General features: G+C 43.4%; 1 long non-coding RNA gene across 1 annotated transcript; it reads left to right on the top strand.

The window, feature by feature from the left end:
* Positions 1–481: 481 nt before the first annotated feature.
* On the top strand, positions 482–25,660 carry LOC124262174. The gene is made up of 3 exons (XR_006894513.1): positions 482–575; positions 11,543–11,546; positions 25,612–25,660. It is a non-coding gene; the product is annotated as an uncharacterized LOC124262174 (long non-coding RNA).
* Positions 25,661–26,089: the final 429 nt, after the last annotated feature.

The raw sequence follows: 26,089 nt of genomic DNA, 5'->3' as shown, positions 1-26,089 counted from the left end.
GACGAATACATAAATCAGATTCAACATTTTAACAGGTACAGGGATAAGAGATAAAATATTTATTGTGCAAACGTTCCATACAGAAACAGTGACAATATTCTAAAAACTACATAAACAAGATATATCATGTATCATATATATATATGATGAGTAACAAAACATATAATAATAGCACATTGTTTAGAACACGTATAAGTTAATTTCAAAAGCTTTTGTGAAGTGTATGAAGACAACTCATAGTCTACCCCTGGTTTGTTCTTATCTTGTTATTATTGTCTTATCCCTGTAGTTATAAGGATCATGCAGAGGATCATGTCTTGTGCATTATTATACTTTCACTCCAAGTGTGCAAGTACTCCCAAATATACTTTGTATTTATGATATGTATCATACACTTACATTAATGTATGCATAAATGTTTCTTTGTGTTATGAAATAAATGGTTTCGTTTGTTATACTGTACCTCATAGTTGTGTTCTGTGTGCACTGTATGCGTTTGTATGGTTTTGTAGCTTTAAGTACTTCTGTGGCCGTATCACGGCGGCGGAGCAATACTTGAATGGGTTCCATACGAAGTACTGACCCAATGTCATGCAGGAATCGAAGTGAGTGAATTTAGTTTTACGCCGCTACAAGCAATATTCCAGCAATTTCACGGTGGCCGAATCTTTCCAAAATAGAGTGATGAAAACATGACATGGACATTCGTTACGCACGATGCATACTGCGTTAATCATGATACACTTTCCAGTGTACACGACGTCATGCAATAGTTCACTTACGATCAAACATACTGTAACACATCACCCAAATTGGCGTTGATGCGCTCTGTATTCTGTAATGTATATAGTACATATAGCAGGTTGCTCTACGTTACTACACGATACATAGTTAAAGCCGTGACCAGGGTGCATTTGTGAAAAAGGGCATAATGGGTCTAATATGTAAGTTAAAAAGGAATAAGTAATAATGACATTGTTTAATTATTTCGGCAAATGTTCCTGCTTGATTAGACCACACAGTATGACCGAAGTTTTGTTGGGAGTGTCCCCATGTATAAACAGCACAGAGATTTCCAGGCTATTGTGCCTGGAAACCGTGCATTCTGGACTGAATAGAAATGATGTGAAGGATGTGAAGCTTCTCAGATTACATAAAATGTGGTCATGTACGTGTTATCAACCTTAAACAAATAAAACATTTCCCGTTTTGCTGATAAAACGATATATTTAACCAATAATTCTTAAAAACACATGATACATGTTTAACGAAGTGAAGAACATTGCAAAAGTTTTTTCATTTCACGCAAGAAGTCGGCGCTTGACAGCTGGTGAGATATGGGCGGGTCGAGTTACCTCCAGCCGCAGCCTGAGAATACAATGACGGAGACTTGATGCCAGTCTAGGTAACCCAACCCTCCTCAGGTTCTCGGTGACTGGCTCTTCACAGTGACTCCCGGCACACGGCACATGGGAGCCCGGTGTGGGACTGAATTTATCGACTTGTACACCCTCGTTGCGTCTTGCGTATTACTCAAAGTGACTGTCATTGTAGGTGTAAAATAGCGACGACCCTCTCTCTCATCAGCTGCCCTGATTGGCTGTCTTTATGTTAGCTCTTATCCGGTTCTACCCTGTCTGTGTTAGCGAATTGGGTTGTCTGAGCACTCTGCCGAGGCATGATAATGATTTGATTTCTTGTCCTAACTGACTATTCTTAGAGCCAAACACCCTAAAACTGATGTGTGCGATTAGAAAATGGTCATAGATACCCACTTGCCAAAGAAATACACGTACGACTATGTACTTATGTCTATAAAGCGTAAAAAACAGCAAATGTAATGCTTGGTTGTCTTCTCAGAGGCCCGCGAACCTGGTATACGGTCATCTGCAGTCTGGCTGCGAAAGGAGAAGGAGCTTAGAGGAAAGCAGCCAAGAAAGACTCAAGACAAGGAAGGCCAGTTCATAGACTAAGACTTTGTCTCTTAATATATATAATTTTGATGGTAACAAACAAGCCCATTTATATTGAAAAGGAACCCTAGGGAGACCAGAGATTCAGACCTGAACCTGAGGGAATCTAGACTTGCTTTATTTAGGGCTTTAGCACTGCAGAGAGGGCTTGGCAATAGGGAAGATAATGTGGTTCAGGGACTGTGAGACAGACTAGCCAGTTCACTGTGGGTTCTACTCGCGAGGAACTGTTCTCAGCCTACTCATGGCGAGTAAAACTGGGAACACCTCTGTTACCGCCGAGGTACACAGAAAGCAGGAATGTGAAGTAGGGGGACGGCCGTGTCCGCTCCCCGAAGAGAGAGAGCAGGGGAGTGGCCGTGTCCACTCCCCATGGTGAAAGAGAGAGCAGGGAAGTGGCCGTGACCACCCCCCAAGGAGAGAGAAAGGTGGTTGCCGCGATCACCAACCAGGGAGTGAAGGGGGGAGCGGCCATGTCCACTCCCCGGAGAGAGAGCAGGGGAGTGGCCGTGACCACCCCCCAAGGAGGGAGAAAGGTGGTTGCCGCAACCACCGACCAGGGAGTGAAGGGGGGAGTAGCCGTGCCCACTCCTCACGGAAAGCAAGGGGGAAAGGCCAGGGGAAAGCAGGGGTGTAGCCGTGTCTACACCCCAGCTAGAGAGAGGAAAGGGAGCAGCCGTGACTGCCCCATGCATTGAGAAAGTAAGGGGAACAGCCGTGCCTGGTCCCCAGTGCTTGAAAAATGGAATAGCCGTGTCTATTCCCCACAAAACAAGGAATGTAGCCGTGACTACATCTAATCCAACCCATCCGGGGGTTGGAAAAAAACAGAGAAAGTAAAGCCAGAAAAAGGCAACTGGCATCAATGGGGACATGCCGCCCCCTAGCCAGGACTCGGTCAGCAGGGAGACTGAGCCCGAGAGTCTGCCCAACTCTCGGGGCCTCACTGTTAGCAAGGAGGTAGCCGTGTCTTGGGTTGGTAGGGTTGGCACAGATATGGGACTGACGACCCCAATATCTATAAACATAGAAATGGACTCTGAGTCCGAAGAGGTAGGGCCTAGCCCTCAAAATATCGTAAGGGGAATGCCCAGCCGAGCAGGGTAAGCTCAGAAATGAAAGTGCCTGAGAGCGGTCCCGGTAGCACCAAACAGTATTTCAGTCCGGAAACCACGAATCCCAAAAATCACAAACTCGCAACAGCAGAAAGCCAAAACAGCTCCTACTCAGAAGCTGCAATGGCTCTGCCCAAGGGGAACACCGGTTACACTGAAATCAGCCAGTCAGACCGATACTAGTTCAAGAGCTTTGGACCAGGAACATTAAGAAGTCCAATGACAAAGCTAAACAAGCCAAAGCTACGGCTAAGGCTGCCCTCCAAACAAAGCAGCAGGGGTGGGAGAGGCTAGTCTACTGTACAGACTACAACCTCACCCTCTCCAGCAGGGTCTCGGCCCAAGCTTTACGGGAGGAACTAGCCAAGTCAATCTCTGTGACAAAAATTCACAAAGCAAATGGGGGATATGTAGTCAGAGGTGACAACATAAATCATTGCGCCAAGCTCCCCACAAAAGTCCTTGACCAGGTTATAGTTTGGAAAGCGCCAGACTGGGTCTCACACACAAGATGCGCGGTGCATCTTGATAAGGGTATCGGTGACGAAAGGCTCACAACCCAGCAGCAACACGATCCTACCATAACTGACATGTATAGGATTAAAAGCCAAGGCAGGAATACCAGAGTAGTAATACTCACAATATTGGGAACGACAGTCCCAGAGATCATCAAAGTGGCAGGCGAAGTAGTAGCGACACTTCCTCAGGCGACCAAAACAGTGTGTCAACTGTTTAAATTACGGGCATGTTAAGGCAAACTGGTTCAGGGAGTCAAAATGCCGAACATGCTCTAGGCCAGCCAAAAGCTACAAGGGCAACTGTTCACTCTATTGCACAAACTGAAAAGTTAAGGGACACTCGTCCCTATCCAACTTCTGCAGGAGCAGGCAGCAAAAAAAACAGAGTCTAAACACGGAGACTCTTGGCCTTAAACAGAGGGCACAAACTGTTAAGGGCGATAAACAGGCGGCGACCAAGGGCAAGATCAATGCTGACACACGGGCGGAAAAAAACGCTGAGGCAACCAGCGCAGGCAACCCTACAGGCAAGGGTGCCAAGCCAAAGAGGCGTAAAGGCAAGAGAGGAAAAAGGCAAAAAGGGTCCAAAGAAGGTGGCAAACAACACTGGCAATGTTGAATAAGGACACAACTGTCATCATGTGCTTACATATATTGCAATGGAATGCCAATGGTCTGAAGTCGCATGGCGAAGAACTCATAGCCCTAGTCAGACAACAGGTACTGAACCCCCACATTATACTAATTCAAGAAGCGAAGCTGGGGAAGAGAGCAAACTTTCGGTTACCTGGCTCCACACAATACCGCAAAGACAGAGCGGGGCGAATGACGGGTGGACTGGTCACTTTTGTCGTCGACAATTGTACATCCACTGAGGTCAAAGCAGAGGTGGGAAGCCTTGAAACCCAGGTCATCTCGGTCAGCATGGCAAATAGCAAAGAGATCGCATTGCAAACGTCTATCACAGGACTGCCGATCCCACCAACATCGAGGAGCCAAACACACTCAGCGACTTGGTCGGGCATTCAGGCCTAATCCTTGGCGACTTCAGCGCCCACAGCCCGCTATTGCTATTGCCACCAAAAACCTAACCCATGATTGCCAATGGCAGGTTCATGATGACAGTTGGGGAAGTGATCACTCTCCGTCCTTCACTTTTCTCGGTATCCCACCTCTATGCGATTAAATCTCAAACCCTAGAGAGCGATGGAACTTCTCCAAATTCAGAACGAAATGCAATAAAATCGAAAGGCCTGTAATCGTCTCTGACGACGTTGACAGGTGTGCGTGTAGGTGTGTTGGAAACAGCGGCCGCATCAACACTACGCCGTTGAACTGAGACTTCTTGTATTTTTTCCGGAAATGCTGAGATGTCCGTCTACCTTTTCATGTGCAGACCATACCTTTCCTTCCCTTCCCAAAATATTCTAAACAATCGCCGAAAACTGACAAAATAGATGGCCCCCACAGCTTGGAACATCAATGTGCGTTTTCGGCGATTTTTTAGAATATTTTATGAATGGATGGAAAGGTATGGTCTGCACAAATGAACGGAAATCTCAGAGTCGGAAATCTCAACACACCTACACGCATTTCAAGCTGGGAAGCCATCAATGTGCGTTTTCGGCGATTTTTTAGAATATTTTATGAATGGATGGAAAGGTATGGTCTGCACATGAAATGTAGACGGAAATCTCAGCATTTCAGAACAAAATACAAGGAGTCTTAGTTCAACGCCGTAGTGTTGATGCGGCCGCTGTTTCCAACACACCTACACGCACATTGATGTTCCAAGCTGGGAAGCCATCTATTTTGGCAGTTTTCGGCGATTTTTTAGAATATTTTGGGAAGGGATGGAAAGGTATGGTCTGCACATGAAATGTAGACGGAAATCTGAGCATTTCAGAAACAAATACAAGGAGTCTCAGTTCAACGCCGTAGTGTTGATGCGGCCGCTGTTTCCAACACACCTACACGCACATTCGACCACGGCAGCCCTATATAAATATGATGTTCCAAGCTGGGAAGCCATCTATTTTGGCAGTTTTCGGCGATTTTGTAGAATATTTTGGGAAGGGATGGAAAGGTATGGTCTGCACATGAAATGTAGACGGAAATCTCAGCATTTCAGAAAAAAATACAAGGAGTCTCAGTTCAACGCCGCAGTGTTGATGCAATTATCAAAACACATTCTCTGTTGGACCGGCGGCGTCAACCCAATGTGCGTTGATGTCGCGCATACACAAATAATAAAAATTGTTGTGGGTTAATGGTCATGAGCGTGGCGGTTCTTGGAGGGGTCCTAACTTAATAACTATGGAAGAGGAGTTAAAACGTGCGACTACGGAGTAGACACAAGCAGCAGGATATAGCATTTGCAAACGAAGTTGCAGCAGCAGGATATAGCATTTGCAAACGAAGTGGCAGCAGCAGGATATAGCATTTGCAAACGAAGTGGCAGCAGCAGGATATAGCATTGGCAAACGAAGTTGCAGCAGCAGGATATAGCATTGGCAAACGAAGTTGCAGCAGCAGGATATAGCATTGGCAAACGAAGTTGCAGCAGCAGCAAAATGATAGGTAAAGACATACGTCCGCTGAGAAGCAGGAATTTATTTATATGTCAAAATAGCCCCACCACTGATAAGTGGAGGGAAAATAAGATCCAACAGAAAAGTAGGACCCCTAAATTTAGAACATTGTTATAATATGTTTAAGCCTCCAAGAATCCCGCCAAAGCACGCACGTGCCGAGCCACACAAATGACCATTAACTCACCCGGTTGTTTCCCACCATAGCTTGCCTTAACAAGGTACCTGTGTTTAAGGGGATTTCCCAGCAGCCAGCACAGCACAATTAATGTTTTCGACAAAAACTTGCAGCCCACGCGGGGAAAGGTGGACGCCGTCCCATGAAAACATGGAACTGTCAGCACTTTCAATGTCATGCCTTATTTGCACTCCCCCCAGCTCCCTCACGCGGTTCCCAACCCGCCTGTTGAGGGTCTTGCGGGCCCCCTCGATGGCCGAAAACGAGGCGGTACCGCTCCAGTGGCGACGGGGTAGCATGTTCCTCGTGTTGGGCAGCAGTAGCTGCACCCGCAGCAGCGACTTCAAGATGTCGAGGTACAGCAGGCTGGTCTTGGTCTGTACCATATCATTAGATCCGAGGAGGATTACGAGCACCGCGGGATGGGGTCGAACGACGCATTCCCTCTCGATGATTGGGACCAGTTCCCTCCATCTCATCCCCCCTCGAACGAACCACGTACCACGTCGAAGCGCCCCAGACGAACGTTGAGCTCTGGCCATATAGGATGTCCCAATCAGCCACACTGAAAAGAGTGAGACAAGTGATAGGAAATATATCTGTTAGATTGTGCTAAATGATTACTGGCAAACGAATGTAGGATTCATATGCATCGGACCCCCATCTACCATATTTTTTAATTATGTGTGGGCTAACGCCGTTTGCTGCAGCCGTAGTTGCAGCCCCAATCCTAAAAGAATGGGAAGAAAACGCTGAGGTGTCTACATCGCTGTGCGCTAATGCTTTTTTAAGCACGGCCTGGAACTGATATCTTTTGAGAGGGGAGTGGTCAAAGAGGATAAAGGCTTGCTGTGGACCACTTGGGCGAATGTTAAGGTAAGAATGGACAGCTGTCACGGGACACAAGGGGTTGGAGGGGATGGAGGAAATGGCAACAAGCACGCCTTTGTTCAGCCTATCAGTCTTGGAGCGTCTCAAAGTAAATTGTACTCGCCCGGCAGATTTGTCCAGCTTCACGTCATTGGTGGCAATGCTTGGCTGATCAACCGAGGTCTGTACGAGCTCCCCCACCCTGAAAAATCCAAAGAATGCGGCACAGAAAACAGCTTTGAAAAGACATTGCTCATATACGTTGCTCCACACCGCTGGAAGATTACGGATTATTAACTTTAACAAATCAACAGTTATTAGTTTACGTGTGTCACGTCGCGACTGGTCACATGACATGCCAGCAAGTAACTTAGAAACCAAGAAGTGATCGGTGCAATCCTGCCACCCATTTAACTTATGAAAGGATGATAGTGCAGAGATGTATGTTTTAGCTGTACTGCTGGAGTAATAGTTAACCGACAGATACGAAATTAAATGCACAACCTGATCCATCGGGGCCGGCCAAAGTGGTGACAGCTCATGGGCTCGTCTGAAGGTGTGGAACGTCTGCAAGCTCGTGTGGTATGTCGACCAGGTGTTCGACGACATGGACTTGTGTAGCAGTCGCTGGACCTCCCGATCTACAGGTCCCAGATCCCGTCCGGTAGGGGTGTTGGTGTCCGGTCCGCTGCTGGCGCACATTTGCGGAACTGGTCCCACTGAAATCTCGACAGAGAGTCAGCTATAACATAGTCATGGGTACTAATGTATACAGCTTTGAATGTGATATTGTACTGCAAGCAATATAGAACGAAGCGTCTCACAAGAGACATAGTACAAGGGACGCGACAAGACTGCTTATTGATGATGTGAACGACCGCTTGATTGTCGCAATTAAACAGAATTCGTCTGTTGGCCAACGACTCGCCCCAAATTTGGACAGACAATACAATAGGGAACAATTCCAACAGCGTCATATCCCTCGTCACGCCCTCCCGTACCCATTGCTGTGGCCAACGCCCACATGTCCATTTGCGTCTCAAAGTAAATTGTACTCGCCCGGCAGATTTGTCCAGCTTCACGTCATTGGTGGCAATGCTTGGCTGATCAACCGAGGTCTGTACGAGCTCCCCCACCCTGAAAAATCCAAAGAATGCGGCACAGAAAACAGCTTTGAAAAGACATTGCTCATATACGTTGCTCCACACCGCTGGAAGATTACGGATTATTAACTTTAACAAATCAACAGTTATTAGTTTACGTGTGTCACGTCGAGACTGGTCACATGACATGCCAGCAAGTAACTTAGAAACCAAGAAGTGATCGGTGCAATCCTGCCACCCATTTAACTTATGAAAGGATGATAGTGCAGAGATGTATGTTTTAGCTGTACTGCTGGAGTAATAGTTAACCGACAGATACGAAATTAAATGCACAACCTGATCCATCGGGGCCGGCCAAAGTGGTGACAGCTCATGGGCTCGTCTGAAGGTGTGGAACGTCTGCAAGCTCGTGTGGTATGTCGACCAGGTGTTCGACGACATGGACTTGTGTAGCAGTCGCTGGACCTCCCGATCTACAGGTCCCAGATCCCGTCCGGTAGGGGTGTTGGTGTCCGGTCCGCTGCTGGCGCACATTTGCGGAACTGGTCCCACTGAAATCTCGACAGAGAGTCAGCTATAACATAGTCATGGGTACTAATGTATACAGCTTTGAATGTGATATTGTACTGCAAGCAATATAGAACGAAGCGGCTCACAAGAGACATAGTACAAGGGACGCGACAAGACTGCTTATTGATGATGTGAACGACCGCTTGATTGTCGCAATTAAACAGAATTCGTCTGTTGGCCAACGACTCGCCCCAAATTTGGACAGACAATACAATAGGGAACAATTCCAACAGCGTCATATCCCTCGTCACGCCCTCCCGTACCCATTGCTGTGGCCAATGCCCACATGTCCATTTGCCTTGATTGTAAGCACCAAAACCTGCACCGCCGGCTGCGTCAGTAAAGAGCTGAATGACTGTGTTTGACGTCCACGCAGGACTCTGAAAAACTGATATGCCATTAAAATGTTCTAGAAATTGTAACCACAATACCAAGTCATCCTTGATGCCCTTTGTGAGCCGACATCTGTGAAATGGAGACTTTAACTTGCACATCTCATCGATGAGACGTCGACAAAATGCCCGTCCCATGGGAATGGCACGACATATGAAATTAAGTTTACCCACAAGAGACTGGAGTTCGCGTTTGGTTACCTTCCTACGGTCAGCACTCAGCCACCCTCTGATCTGCGGGGTCGTCTCAACAATTTTGTCTTGTGGGATTCGAACATGCCCGGCAACTAGGTCTAGCTCAAGGCCCAGGAAAGTAATTTTTGTTGTAGGTTGAACAGTTTTCTCAGGTGCCACTGGGACATTGAAGTGATTCAGTACATGCATACAAGATTGTAAATTATAATCACAGTCACTGGTACCGGCAACGCCCCCTGTGAGGAAGTCATCCAGGTAATGCATTAACTGCTTATTTGGGAGACTGCGGAGAATGCACCATTGCAAAAACGTGCTGAATCTTTCGAAAATTGCGCATGAAATAGAGCATCCGAATGGTAAACATTTATCAAAATAGTACTTGCCGTTAAACTGAATGCAGAGCAACTCGAAGTCATGGGGATGGACTGGTATGATGCGGAACGCTGATTTGATGTCAAACTTTGCAAGGAGGGCGCCCGCTCCCAACTGTTGTACCATCTCCACAGCTTCGTCAAAGCGTGAATATGAAACAGAACAGTCTTGTTGGTTAATGTTATCATTAATAGAGTCACCCTGCGGATATGATAAATGGTGAATCAAACGAAAATTATCAGAGAGCTTACTGACCGACCCACCGTCTATTTTCTACTTGTAATGCAGGAAGCGGTGGATCATCAAAAGGACCGGCCATACTACCTAGGGTGACCTCTTTGTTCAGCTTTTCAACAACAACCTCCACACCCACAGCATCTGTCGCTGATGACAGATTTTTTGACATTCTGAAGACGCGGGTACCCTGAAACTTAAGCTTAAAACCGTACAGAAATCCATAATGCAATGAGTGTGCATCCGAAGGGTTAACCAGTGAATACGAGTGAAGAGACTCCAACATGTTACTTACGCTGACCGGAGTTGGTGCTCGAGACATTTCGTCTATACTGCTGGGGTGTATATGCAGTGCACCGGTGGCAGCTGACGCTCCGACGGACGCATGGGGACGAAAACAGCTCTGGATGTTGTGACTAGACTCTCCACAGTTTCCGCACTTGTGTGGGTATTTACAGGATTGACGTTGACAGTTCCCCTTGTTGAAGTCCCAACAAATATTAAATGGTAATTCGCGATGATTATTTTTTGAGACACTTACCCCAGTATTGGTACGTGGCTTGATCTGTTGGGGTGTCAGCATGTGCTGCAACCAGAGCTCACCGTCGACACGTCCCCACTGACGAGTGGGATCCCTTGCCATTCTGTGACGGAATTGTTGATCATACACCCTCCATCCATCTCCGCCGAAGCGCCAGGCAGCATTGCGTATGGATTCAGAGTATGACAACATTCCCTGTAACACACTAGGTGAAAAAAGTTTTGTCATGTAAATCGACATAAAAATATGAAATGCCGATGTCCATGCACCAAGAGTGATTGGCTTACCCTGCGATTGCTGGCGGGTGACGAGAGAGACACTACCGTCTCTATCAGCGATCAGTTCCATTTTCGCTTGGTTATCGATACCCGAATTCACATTAGGAAGTAAGGTTGAAAGATCAACGTACTCACCGTTGTAGATTTTGTCACGGGTGGCCTGTTTCACGTGAGCACCAATTTCCTGAGCGTCATACGTTAATGGCGATGGGGCGGAAGAGGGAACTGAAATGTCAGACACGACGGGGAGGGAGACAACCGGGTTCTGAAGATTACCTTGGTTTGAAAGCAATTTTAGAATTGCTTCGAACTGTCCCGAAATACTGGGACTTGTTCTTGGCGCCGGGGATGTGAAATCGGAAATTTCAACCGATGCAGATGGGCGCGATGGATTAATATAATTATTGCAGGACTCATCATTCTCAGAAATGTTACCGCCTGTAATGCGACAGCCGGCGTCTTCTTTGGCTGCTTTGGGCCCTTCCCCGTCCTCACGAGCCGGTGGTTGATAGCTGCCTTCCTTTTCCCGGGCATGACGAAATGAAGAACAGATCGATTTTACCGAATGGTGTTGATGGCACGATAAGATCGGCGCGAATGACATTCAACAAGTGACGTAATCGGCACGCGTTTAATACATGACGTCACTGGTAACTAAGTGACGTAACTATGGCGGCAGATAACAGAAAGCGGAAGTAAACACGAGAACTCAGAAGCAAATGCGAAGGATGCAAGAGAATGGTTTTGATAACCGCATTTAGTGTCAATCACTAAATGTAATTATTGTTTTATTGTTTATTGACCTGTTTATACAATAGTGACAATGTTGTGGTACATATGTGAAACGAAACACAATACTACTGAAACTCCAGTAAATTCCATTCTGTACTCACGAGGTTTTCCAGTACTCCTGTATTGAAAAAAATAAGGAGTATGTACTCCTGATGTTGAAATATTATCTTGAGCCCTGGATTAGATTTCATTGTTCTTAGAACATAAACACAGATTGCTCTCAAGGGTTTTCAAACCAACAACACCACAGTTTGATAGGGGTAAAACATTCATGTTAGATGAGTGCCAGGGATTTGTGGCCAACGTTTATTACCAACACAAATGTGGACTGAAAATAAAAATGCACATGCAGTACCTAAAGGCATAATACCTTGGTCCAGATGAAATGATTGTCACATAGCCCACAGGCCTACTGGTTGAACACCGTTGCGATGGAGCCCATGACAGCAGCGCAATGAGCCAGGAAACCCTTCTCTATGAGTTAAGTGAGGGAGGAAGAGCAAGAGGAATGACGGGATGACGGGATGACCTGGAGAGATAATACCGACACTTGTACTGTCGATGAGTTTGTATTTAATCCAATTGGATTTACAACGTAAAGACAGACATTTTTTGTACTTTTGCTTGCTAACCAAGAACGCCCCCACGTAACACAATATCCCATTCATTACGCCGAAAATAACAGATAGTAACGTCATTGTAATGTAGATTAATGATCTGGACCCAGTTGTATCAACGCGTAATTATGTAATCATCAATTAAACACTAATCATGGATTAAATTCTTAATGTTTGATTAGTTAATGAAGTATTTAAATACGGTTGTATAAACCCTTATTTAAACACCCATTAACTAAGTATGCCTCTAACAAAGGTCCCGTCATTAAACCATGATTAACATAGGGGAATCCCCTAATTATTATCCATGATGCATTGCAGGTAAACACTCATCTATAGTCTGCATAATGGCTGGCGTCAGAAATCGCAGTAAACACTTTGAAAGTTGTGAAATACAGGCCTAGTTGAAGATCATATCAGTGTGTTAAACAGCAAACTGACTAACTCCATTACTAATGACAAAAAGAAGCAGATATGGGACAAAATAATGTCTGAGCTCAATAGGATTGGGGTAAGCAATAGAACGTCCAAAGAAATCAATACAAAATGGAACAACATGTTTCAAAATGCAAATAAAAAGTGTTTTCAGACAGAATATGGTCTACTACACTTAATGTGTCAATTTCTTATGTAAATATTATTCAAACAATCAAAAACTTTCAAAGAATATAGAATGTATACCCTATATCCACGTATGATATGATATTGAACAAAGCTAAATGTAGATGCTGAAGTCAGTTTCATGAAAAAGTATCTGAACTATACGCAAAATACACATCATAATACTGACACTGACAGTGTAATCGGAAGGATAGGGCGATTGTTTACTCTTGTTCAACCGACCTTTCACCCCAAAGAAATTGCCTAACATGTGCAACAAGGTTGACGTATGACATCACTACCGCTGACCGATTGAAATGGCGACTTCTCTGACAAGGGTACACACGATTAGGCGAGGACTCTTCCCTTGATTCAGGGATCATTTGTACATAAATATGTGATGTAAGTAATCAGAATTATTCTGACTCTCTGTGTATTGTTATATGTTTTTATAGTTTTCATTGGATAAATAAGAGAAGAAGCCAGAAATGCTGATAATTACCGTTGTCGTTCTGCGTTATTTTGCATCAGTCATGGCGTCACGCTGCACGGAAATCTTGATAAATTCTTATGAATGATCAAATCATTGCATTGTATCTCTTTTTAATTTCCTATTTCTTGGCACGATACTCTTTCCATGCATATTCTAAAGATATTGATCCATCGCAAGCAAAGAATCGACGGCAGGGTGTCGGACAATTTCCAGAAAATGCTACGCAGTGTAAAATCGGATTTTTTCTTTGTTTCTTTGTTTACATTTCAAACAAGTGCAATCTTTGGAGTACAATGTTCGTTTTCACCCCAATATCTTTCGTTTCATTTCATCTAGACAGTTGGTATTGGTGACAAAGACCATTTGCAATTTGATTCCAAAATGTATAGGGAATTCAGTGGTGTATTTCTCGCAGCTGAATATGAAATATACATGATGTAATTGGTGTCTCAATACCGGCCTTCGCGAAACGTGATTTTGTAAACAGTATCCAATATGGCGGAAAACGCACTTCGGCGTTTGTGTAAGTGTATTTTCGAAAACATCCCAACCGATTCTAGGTTCATCGGCAACGTTTCGGAATTATCAGTAGTGATTTTATGAAAAACTGATATCAGTGATCATTACTATGCTAATTTTGAAATTCTATATTCCCAGTAATTGTCAAATTTTCACATTTCAAATAACTCTGTGAATCGCGATTACATATTGTGTCAAAAATGGCGACACGACGAAGTCTATTTTGAAAGGTTATTTTAAGCACTTTAGTTTTGTCTGATTTAATAGTGGATGGTATCAAGAAACAGGGAATTTCCCGCAGAATTCAAAACTGTGAAGTATATTTGTATATAGATATGTGATATATTTAGAATTTTATTGAACTTAAAAGTGAGGGTTAAAGAGGAAGGACATTTATTACCCACGTGGTCAACGTGTGGGTAGTTGCATACTAATCTCGTACGTCACACGAGTGTCGTATCGCGTTGACCTGTGTCGTAACGACTTGACCTGAAATTCTAACGATTTGATTGGATAACCGATGACCTCTCAATTAGGTCACATTCTCACGTAACTATTTTTTCATTCATAACAAACACGTGAATTCATTCATTCTACAACTTAAATGCATTGTGGGAATGTAAACATTGCGAACGTTGCCGTGTCGCTGTTTAATTGTGAGTCGAACTGAGACATTATATCTGTCGAAAAACATAAACGCAATGTTTCCACCAGTGATGTCAGCCGAATGAGGCAACTGGAAACCAAGAAACGAGGTGCAACCGAGTAGTTTACTGTAGGAGGCTGTACGAGGCGATGACAACTGACAAGCATCGTGACGTCGGTTACCAAGGCAGTGACGTCATTAGTGTGAGATGCAAATATTGTACTACAGTACAAAACTCTTCCCCAACCTCTTTATGAAACCGGTTTCGGTTTGAAACCAAAAACATAACAAAAATACGCTAATTTTTCCTTATCCTGACTCATGCTTTTTTGCTTGCCTTCTTCTTCTTTGCGAACATAGTGGAACACTTGTATCTCCCAATTGAAGTTCCCTTCAATGTAAAATCACTAATTAGTACTCCCGAGTTATCTGTCACCTCAAGCGCGGGAACGAGGGCGCCACCTCCTGCCATGTGCCTCACTCTCTCTCCTTCTTCGCCCAGTGAGCAGGACGTGAGAGCGCCTGTGTCTCCCTACACACTATATCCTTTATTTATATTAATTTGTTACCTCTTATATTCATCTATAGAGGTGTAACTAGTATCCTTATTCAACATGCATTGATATTTACATTTAAATTACGTTTCTCTGCTGCTGATCCGCATTTAATATGCCCTAGTTGTACAACGCCAAGCTCTATTGTTTCACGCTGCAATTTATGTATTAAATTGTCTAATTCTGCCTTTGATAAATATTAATATTATGTCTTGAGACGTGCAGAAGATAGATCTCGGAAACAATCTTCAGTCATGGCTGATAGATCAGAGTCAGATATACCCTGTCAACTGTTGGCGGACGACCCTCTACCGTCTGGTGTTCCGCCTGAGTTACCTTCGGGGGAGAAGCGTGGGACGCAGTCCGCTATACCCAAGAAGCGACCTGCTTCCCAGGACGTTCCTTCATCACAGTCTAAGACTAGAAGAGCTTCCATGTCGTCTCAACGTACGCTCCGAACCCCCCCAGGTCTACAGCTTCGTCAAAAGGGAAATCCACGAAGGCTACTAAACACTTTGCTTCTGATCTTCTACTTGTTTCAGAATTATGTTTATATGATGATGACATTCCGATTATCATTCCAGATGTACGTCATAAGAAGCGACCAGTATCAGCTACCGTCACTTCAGCGCAGATCAACACACAACCAAAGATGCCTACGCTGACGCCTGAGATTATAACTGAGGGTCTCGTCACTATCGCAGAGAGGACACCCCCAATGCCAGCGCAGACCGTCCCAGACGACCTGGTCAACCAAATCATGAGATTGATGGAAGACCGACAGGTTTACAGAGGCCCCAGAGCCACGGGCCCAAGAGCCCAACCCATAATAAGTCATACAGGGCCCCAGAGGCCGCCTTGATTTCGCGTAGGGCCCCGGAGCCCACAAACGCGCCTCCACGAAGGGCAGCCCAGCCCGTAGCGAAGCCTTTGCGAAGGACGTCCCAGTCCACCTACACGAAGGACCTAGATCCTCACCATTCGCAAAAGGCTTCACGGAGGAGGAGTGCTTCACCGAGCTCAGACCCTGTAGAACACAGAGGTCGTTCGTGAAGCAAGCTCCTATCTAATGAGTCGGACTCAGACTCGCTACCTTCATGAAGACCTTCATGAAGGCCTTCACGAAGGTTAAGTGGCTCCAAGTCATCTTCATTCAGAAGATCTATGAGGGATTCACCAAGAGCTTCACGAAGCCACCATCGTTCGCCAAGAAAGCTCCATGAAGGTCTCCCTATATAAGCCACTCGTCAGTCTGTTCAAGACATCGCATGACTTGTCTATCAACTGTATGCCACATGCCGCCTATAAGCCTACGCGAAGACAATTGCACAGGCTATTTACAACAAAGAACGTGGCTGTATTATTTTATCAACAGATGAAGAGCCTAATTAAGGATCTTCAAGCCGACTACCTACATCAAGGGCATCAACGACGTTTCGTAGATCTTCACAGGAATCAACATTTCCGTATAGATTGCTAGGTATGCAATCCCGGACTACGATACGATTATCTACATGCGTGACCTTTACGCAGATCTGCAGAATTCCATAACGGAATTGAGCAGCAGCCTTGATACAGCGAGTAAAACACATAATCGTCAACGATTTCCTGAGAAGAAATATGTACAACAAGTTCAGCATTAATTCTACAATTATGACGCTACATTGATGTATACAGTCTACAAGCTGACAACTTGCAAGTTTATTGAGCCTTTATATAAGGAAGTCGGCATTATCTTCAAGACTGAAGTTACTTTCACAACAGCCAGGAAAATAACCTACCCAGCATTAATTCGCGCCGGAAGATTCGCGCGTTTACCATTAACCCTCGAAACACGTGGTCACTCGTGTAACTTCGGGAAGCTACGGTGAAGACCGACGATTGTTCTTACATCAACGACGGCACTATATTATACAAGGTTCCTTTTCCTGCTACACCGGTGACATCACAGCGCGGGTACTCTTCAGAATCAAAATGCCTTGTTCTGATTGGACCGGGATAGACAACGCCCTACGCAGAGGTCGATCATAGTTCACAGTTCAAGACATAGGTTGCAAGTGACCACAATATATCAGTGAACGAGCAAAGCCTCCTTACAGTCCAGCTAATCTGAACCTTCACCCCTAGTTGTGCACCTACATCGTCAAGGACTTCGCAGCGAATTTACCTCGACGACGGGATACAAGTGGATCCAAATCCACAGCGTCTCAGACTACAGTTGAATTTCATCATCAAGCTACTAACACAACTAGGATGGTTAGTAAACCTGCTTAAGTTGGACCTAGAACCTACGCAAGATCTGCAATTTCTAGGTTTTTTGATTGTAACGGCACAGAATCATATAATTGTACCGGATGACCATGGATCAAGATCCAACAGTCAATCCCCCAAGCCTTACTCTCTCCGCTACCACTACGACAGTGGCAGAGCCTGTTGGGGTTACGCACTTCAGCTCAAGACATGACAGACAGAGGCAGACTACAATTACATCCGTTACAAGTCATCATCAATTTGCATCTAGACGAATCTCTACCGTTCAATTTACCGGATCAGATCAAACCTCATCTACTATGGTGGACCAAGAGATCGAATGTTTGCGTTGTCACTACAAGGTTGGGGAGCCCATCTTGCCAACAGGACGGCATCAGGACTATGGAGCAATCAAGAGAGCAAATTACACATAAATCTGCTAGAGACGCAAGCAGTGATAAAGGCCTTAATGCACTGGAGCAACTTACTACAGAATGCCAAGTTGATGATTCACACAGACAATTCGACAGTGGCGTTTTTATGTGAACAAACTAAGCTCAACCAGGTCCCCGAACCTATCGACTCTATGTTTTCAATTGTTCGAGTTAATCGACAATCTCAACATACATGTCAGAGCATATCACATTCCAGGAGTAAAGAATGTAATAGCAGACGCTCTCTCTCGGCCACACCCACCATCGCCGACAGAATGGATGGCAACGGACGCACTAAGCATATCGTGGGAAGGACTCAACGCGTACGCTTTTCCGCCACCAGCGTTAATCCCACAAGTCTTACTCAAAATCAGTCAAACGCAGAGCCTCCATCTGAATTTGGTCACGGCCTACTGACCAGCGAGAACGTGGTTTCCAACTCTTATTCAAGGAATCGGACAACCAATACTACATCTTACAGAGTGTTCGAATCTGTTGATACATCCGCACACCAAACAAGCGCACGGAAAGCCAGAAATATTCCAACTTCACGTATGGATTGTATCAAGGCGTGTCTGAATAACAGGTTATTCAGCCAGAGTGGCAAAGCAGTCAAGCTTGCCCTGCGTAACTCAACTCGCAACTTATACGATGACAAATGGCACAGTTTTGTCAATTATGCTGCAAAGAAAGGATTTACAGCTAGATATGCTACTCATCCTCAAGTGGCTGACTACTTATGTTATCTACGTCAGACTAAGAATTTAAAAGGCTCAACTTGTCCACCTATCTTGCAGCAATAAGCTCTGTCATAACTGAGAACGGGCGTCAAGTTAACCTAACCCCAGTTACTCACCTTGCTACGAGCTTTCCGATTGGAGGATTAAAACGGAAGTTTCACGCTCCAGCTTGGGATCTGAATATAGTGCTCCAACACCTCACAAGTGAGGTTTATGAACACGCTTTGATGATATACTTGGACCCCATGATACGATGATTCTATCACGATGGCCAGTAAGAGCACTGAAAATATATCTCCACCGATCCAAACAGAGGAGGGAAAAATTCAAAAGATTTATTTCCTCTATCAACAGCTACGCAGACTGAAGTCTCACGTACTACTATCTCCATTTGGATCAGAACTGTCATACTACGTGCCTACAAGACTGCAGGACTCGACCCTCCAAGAGCTTCTAATCCTCATGATATTAGAGCGCTAACATCTACACTTGCTCTACACGGCAAGTGCTCTTGAAATACCATAATGGAGGGTTATTTCTTGAGATCCGATATGGTGTTTGCCAACCACTATCTGAGAGATATCACCACCGAGAACGTCTCAGGTATCCACCAATTCGGTCCCTTGGTCCTCGCACAACAGTTGACAGTTCCTCGGAGAAGATAAGTCAATCTTACAGATTTCTACTTATCTTATAACAGTACTAAATAGCTACATGCTATATATATTTTGCTTAAGTTCTTTTATTATCTTAAGCTCAGTACTATGGTTATTATATCATACAATATATAAGCTAACAACTCTACGGAGTTTGTTATTATATATTAAGCTTAAGTTAATCATATCTTAAGCTCAGTACTATGGTTACATTATATATGTATTAGCTAACAAACTCTACAGAGTTTTTGCTATTATATATGTAGCTTAAGTTTATTCATATCTTAAGCTCAGTACTATGTTTATATCATAAAAGTATATTAGCTAACAAACTCTAAAGAGTTTTTTGCTGTTATATATTTAGCTTAAGTTTCATCATATCTTAAGCGTTATGGTTACATTATAACATGTATTAGCTAACAAACTCTACGGAGGTTTTGCTATTATATATGTACCTTAAGTTAATTATATCTTAAGCACAGTACTATACTCATATCATAAAAATATATTAGCTAACAAACTCTACGAAGTTTTTGCTATTATATATATAGCTTAAGTTTTATTCATATCTTAAGCTTAGTACTATGTTTACTTCATAAAAGTATATTAGCTAATAAACTCTATGGAGTTTTTGCTATTATATATTTAGCTTAAGTTTAATCATACCTTAAGCTCAGTACTATGGTTTTATCATAAAAGTATATTAGCTAACAAACTCTACAGAGTTTTTTGCTATTATATATGTAGTTTAAGTTTATTCATATCTTAAGCTCAGTACTATGTTTATATCATAAAAGTATTTTAGCGAACAAACTCTAATGCGTTTATGCTATCATATTAACAAGCTTAAGTCTATTCGTCTTAAGCATTGTATTAATGTTGTGTATACTTTTATCATAATAAGTATATTGTAGTAACCCATATATGGCAGCTGATAAGTTAGCAGCAGGAATTCATCAGTTCAGTGCCTTTATGAAGTTCCCATAGGGTTATTACAATCATTACGGTTCAAATCACTAATTATCAAAATCCAAAGTATTATATATTCCCACCTCCATTTCCGTCGGATTCTACAATCAAATAAGCATGAGTCAGCATAAGGAAAAAATATGTAATTTTCTGAATAAAATTGATATTTTATACTTATCCTGACTCATGGGGTAAGCCCTCCCATCCACCCCACTTAACACTTTGGATTTCCCTGAACATTCAAGTGTTGGGCTCAGGTTATGAGGAGAGAGTGAGGCACATGGCAGGAGGTAACGCCCTCGTTCCCGCGCTTGAGGGGACAGATAACTCGGGAGTACTAATAAGTGATTTTACATTGAAGGGGAACTTCAATTGGGAGATACAAGTGTTCCACTATGTTCGCAAAGAAGAAGAAGACAAGCAAATAAGCATGAGTCAGGATAAGTATAAAATATCAATTTTATTCAGAAAATTACATTTTTGTCAATTTAAATGCATGTAAGACGTGGGTAATAAATAAAATACCACACTCGGTCTCATTACATACGAATTATACGAAACTCGTGACCTCGAGGACACTCGTTTCGTATAATTCGTATGTAATGAGACCTCGTGTAGTATTCTCTATATATGTCCCTGTGGCACCGGGTGGAGGTTAATTAATCCGTTCACGAAAATGTTTCTCTTTTCTCCGACGTCGAAGTTGATGGTACATTATGTCGTCTGCCATGTTGATACAGCTAATGATGAGTTAATGATACCCCCAAACCTTCATTAGCTTAATGATGGATTAATGACGGGATTCCTTTATTAAGGATTTCATGCAACTGAAGATAATCAGTGATTAACTAATCATAGTTTAATTAACGATTAAAGCTTTATTAAAGTTTGATACAACCAGGTCCTGCTAACAAAGGAAATGACTTGGTCTTTCTATAGTGACGACATAACCATACCATTGACATACACAGTATATATTAGCCATGGTAATGAGGTGTAGCAGTTTGGCGTCTTTAGATAATGAAATCCCATATAACTGAGGATGGAATTGGGCCGTAGGGTAAATATTACTGTGCATGGCTGTTGAACATCTGATTTAACAGATTTCCTCTAAAGACAATATTGACTTGAATAGAAATCCATCTGTCCATGACACAGATAATTGTATATCCCTGACCGACAATTCGAAACATTCTTGATCTCTGTACTTTCAATTTGATTACATCGTGAAAACGAAGTTGCGCAGCTACTAGCAACTATTTGAGACCTCGATTAGTTTTATAATACTAGATTAGTAGGATATTCTACAATAACAGTCGATTAGATCCAATGGAACACATTTCGTTTCACCTACATTTTTGCCCGCATGTGCAGAACTAATGGACTCTGTCAGATCTGGAGGAAAAGCATGTGCTTCGCAGCACAGGGGTCGTATTGATATACAAATTAAATTAAATAAAACAACAAACAAAACTAACATCTGGCAGTTTGATGTGTTCACTTTTATTTGCGAGTCGCTTGTTCACTCGAGCTCACAAGTTCACAGACAGGTAGGTGCCGTCTTGCAGGACCATGGATTTATCCACGTGTACTTTCCTTGAGGTCTTCGGACGGTGTAGTCACGGTAACAGTTCCTGTAGCCGGTGGCGTACTGGTCGTATCTGTGTGAGACGTCACCTTCCTCGACTTCCTTTGTACGACACTGTCCACTTTGGCCGTCAGTTGTTCAGAGGTTCTCTAAACATAATTCAAAACATTTTTGTGTAACTTTCAACTTTGATAAATACAGTATGCCCTACTCCTTTAGTGAGCGAGTGAGTTTAGTTTACGCCGCACTCAGCAATATTCCAGCTATATGGCGGCAGTCTGTAAATAATCGAGTCTGAACCAGACAATCCAGTGATCAACAGCATGAGCATCGACCGGCGCAATTGGGAACCGATGACATGTGTCAACCAAGCCAGCGAGTCTGACCACCCGATCCCGCTAGTCCTATAGAGCATAATAAAAAAGATTCATATAATATTAAGGTTAACAAACCATCTATAAAGTTAATTAATCGTGATACAAGTTTGACTCCTTGCTACGAATCAACTGTGCAGTCTACGTACGCACGTGATAATTTGAACTCCGTCGTGACGTCATCAGTAGAGGCGTAGTTAGTATTTTTAAAGGTGTCAAACACGTACCTTATAACAACGGATAGCTGATGACTTGTGTCCAGTTCGCTCGCAGATCAACTGTTCGTCAAGTCCGGCATCGTAAAGTCGAGTTGCTGTGGTCGCTCTAAGCGAATGGTTGGTATAGAAACCACTGAAGCCTGCAGCCTTGCAAAGACGGCTGATGGTTTGGGTGAGAGTGTGCACGCCAATTGGGACGTCAGCAAACCAGACATCTGTCTTAGCGTACCGAAGTGGTCGTAGATAAAACGCCCGGCAAAGTACCATTACGTGGCCTGAAAGTGCAGACAAATTGTTTGCTAATGGGTATACAATATTTGTTTAAAAATAAGATCAAGGTCGCGACTGATTCCGCTGCACATAAGGGCAGTGCAAATATCAAAGCTGCATGCATGTATTTACCAAGCAATCATGTCTTAATATTTATTTTATATTATATTTATGTAAACGTTCAATATCAGTTATCCATATATATTGCAAATGAATAGATCGCTAAAATTAACTGTAAGTGACATATTCATGATATCTTACCTTAGATTCAAGTACATTTCGTATAGACGAGACCAAACATCTCTCTGGCCGCTCGTTGTTCTGAGACACCTTCACTACTTTACGTTCGCACTTCCGGTGTTTAAGGCCGCCCTGTTGGTCCTGGACATGTCCTCGGTGTAAACTAGGAACTTGGACCCTTCATTCACGTTTTGCATTACCTTAAGTTGGGATGTTTCGCCTACCTGCAAAAACCGATGCTCGTCTCCTGCTCTGAGGGCAAAATTAAGGCCAATCAAATAGATTAGGGTGTCACTGAGCTGTTGCGGAGAATCGCTTCCTAAAGAGATCTCGCCCACAAAATATCCTCTTCTTCCTCTGTTATGACTTTCGCCTGTCGCTTTGTGATTCCTATCCCCTGTCTAACCAATGCTTTCATTTTGGCATCTAGTATGTTTCTCAGGCCTTCGTAACGGTGCTCAGTAAAGAAGTTTAACGGGATACCATTTCTCCGGATATAGTACTGTAAAGAAGTGAGAATCTCGTACAGAGAGTTCCCGCGGTATTCTGTCCCAGTCTGCTTTCGAACCTCGGTAATAAATATCATTAAAGTTCGATTCAGATCGGATTCATTTTCGCCAAAGTCAAAAGGTCATGTTTTTTGAGTTGGGGAATCGTTTTGTCTTTCTTCACACCAAGAATTGAACAGACGCACTGCCCACAAACTCTTGTTTTCAGTTTTGTCGAAAATGCAGACTTGCTTAGTGTCTGTAACTGACTACCCGACAATGGAGTTCGAAACAGAAACGTTTCAAGAGCATTGCTTCCTTTATCAGGTTCTTGTGCACGGGGGATTGAATTAATGGGGTCAGACTGCAACTTGTTTTCAATTTCTTGACTGGCTAGGAAAAGTTCAGTGTCAGATGAATTTTGACCCTCTCCTAAAACAGAATTTTCGTTTTCAAATTCCTTCAAAGTAATCTCATCGATGTTTGATTTATCCAAATTGATTAAAGTCTCAAATTCATCATTTATTGCAAAATCACCAAGGGTAATGTTATACCGGTCTTGGGTCAAAAACAGATCATCATCAGAATCCATTGTTTACGCTGACAGTGGTGACGAGAAGGTAGTTTCCGTTGTGATTTTCCTTTTTATACGTCACAAGCTGTAGATTAGTGCAGCACGAGTATTTATAACGGGTGCGTTTTTCAGAATGTTTTAAAACGTTTGAGATCAGTACGTGTTTTGGTGTCCAGTGTCACTGTACATTAGTTCCACACGTGAATGCAATGGTGACTTCGTTTTAAGTTGGAGAAAGTCCTCAATCCATCGATTAGTTTCGCTCGTGAAGCCCGTCCTCGGCCTAACGGCCTCGAACGAGCCTCACGAGCGAAACTAACCGACGGATTTCGACTTTCTCCTACACATGTACATGCTTTTCATTCATGTACAATATGTTGGTATCGATTGTCCCAAGTAGCAATCTTCGTGAACGTGAGTGAGTGAGTATGGTTTTACGCCACTTGTAGCAATATTCCAGCAATATCATGGCGGGGACACCCAAAATAGGCATCACACATTGTACCCATGTGGGGAATCGACTTCGGCGTGAACAGTTTAACCTCAAAGCTACCCCACCGACCGCTACCCCTATCTCTCTCCAGCCCCTCTTTTGTGAATAGAAGGAATTAGTGTAATGGTCTGTTTGTTGATTTGCATGTTCAACACCGCACATTTTTCACTTTTCTGACAGCGGTCGGTAAATAATCGAGTCTGGACAAGACAATAAGTGCTCATGAGCGTCGATCTGCCCTAATTGCATACGATGCCAAACATGAGTTGCTGAGGACCAATTATCAGCCGGATCATCATTAGCTCCAGTCTATTGGACAAAACTATTTAAAACGCAACCTCAAGGGAGTGAGTATGGTTTTACGCTACATTTAGCAAAATTCCAGCAATATAACGACAGGGGACACCAGAAACGGGCTTCACACATTGTGCACATGTGGGGAATCGAACCCGGGTCTTCGGCGTGACGAGCCACGCTTTATATGTTTTTATTACAAGTCAGTGGGTTATAGTCGCGTAACTACGATTAAAAAACTAGCTCGAGAAAAAACTTTCCTTCTAATTGTAATTATATACCATGAAAAATTACGCGAGCATTGAAAACAGAAATCCAATTTAATAGAACCATAATAAGAGAGTAGAATGATCCACCGTCATTAGGAGCAATAATGTGTCACCGTGGCCATAACCATCAGGTATGTTCACAGTTAGCGATCAAGCCTCATCATCCTGATGTAACATCATCCCGCCAAATCCAGGAAATCCCTCTTTGAACGGCACTTTGATGCCATAGCTATTAACAGGTAAATCCGATACCGCACTCTGCGGGTTTTCGGCTTGACAATACAGACACAATATAAACACTCCGATCGTAAGTGGCTGTTCAGGACTGTACATCATTTTCATGTCACATCGTCGATAGTTCCTACCGAGGGTTAATCTCACCATTATGGGTCTAGTTACCGTTACTTGTTTTTGGGAGCGGGCTGGCGATAGGTTCATGTTGCAGCAGGACCAGCCCCTCCCCGAAGAATTATTGTTTATTTACTTAAACGAACATCAAGTGACAAAAAGCCTACATACATCATGTGGACGAAGTTGGTGATTCATAAACACAGTTTGTATCATCCTCGATGTTCCGGGGAATATTTCCTTGCTTAGCGTGAGTGAGTGAGTTTAGTTTTACGCCGCTTTTAGCAATATTCCAGCAACATCAAGGCGCGGGACACCAGAAATGGGCTTCACACATTATACTCATCTGGGGAATCGAACCCGGGTCTTCGGTGTGACGAGCAAACGCCTTAATCACGAGGCTACCTCACCGCCCTCGTTGATTAGATATCACTGTTCTTAAAACATAAACACATATTGTTCTCAAGGGTTTTCAAATATGAAAAAATAACACTCTTTATAGTACTTATAATTACGGTGGTGTCAAGGAATCGGGTTCGAATCCCAGTGTTGCACCAACAACACCGCAATTTGATAGGGGTAAAACATTAATGTTAGATCACTGCGAGGGATTTGTGGCCCACGTTTATTACCAACACAAATGGGGACTTAAAATAAAAATGCACATGCAGTACTTGAAGGCATAATACCTTGGTCCAGATGAAATGATTTCTACATAGTCACATGACTCCGG

The sequence above is a fragment of the Haliotis rubra genome, unplaced genomic scaffold (assembly GCF_003918875.1).
Source record: "Haliotis rubra isolate DU_JTF1 unplaced genomic scaffold, ASM391887v1 Scf825, whole genome shotgun sequence".
In the NCBI taxonomy this organism is placed as follows: domain Eukaryota; kingdom Metazoa; phylum Mollusca; class Gastropoda; order Lepetellida; family Haliotidae; genus Haliotis; species Haliotis rubra.
The sequence above is the reverse complement of the archived record's forward strand: the minus strand, read 5'-3'. Positions and strand labels throughout refer to the sequence as shown.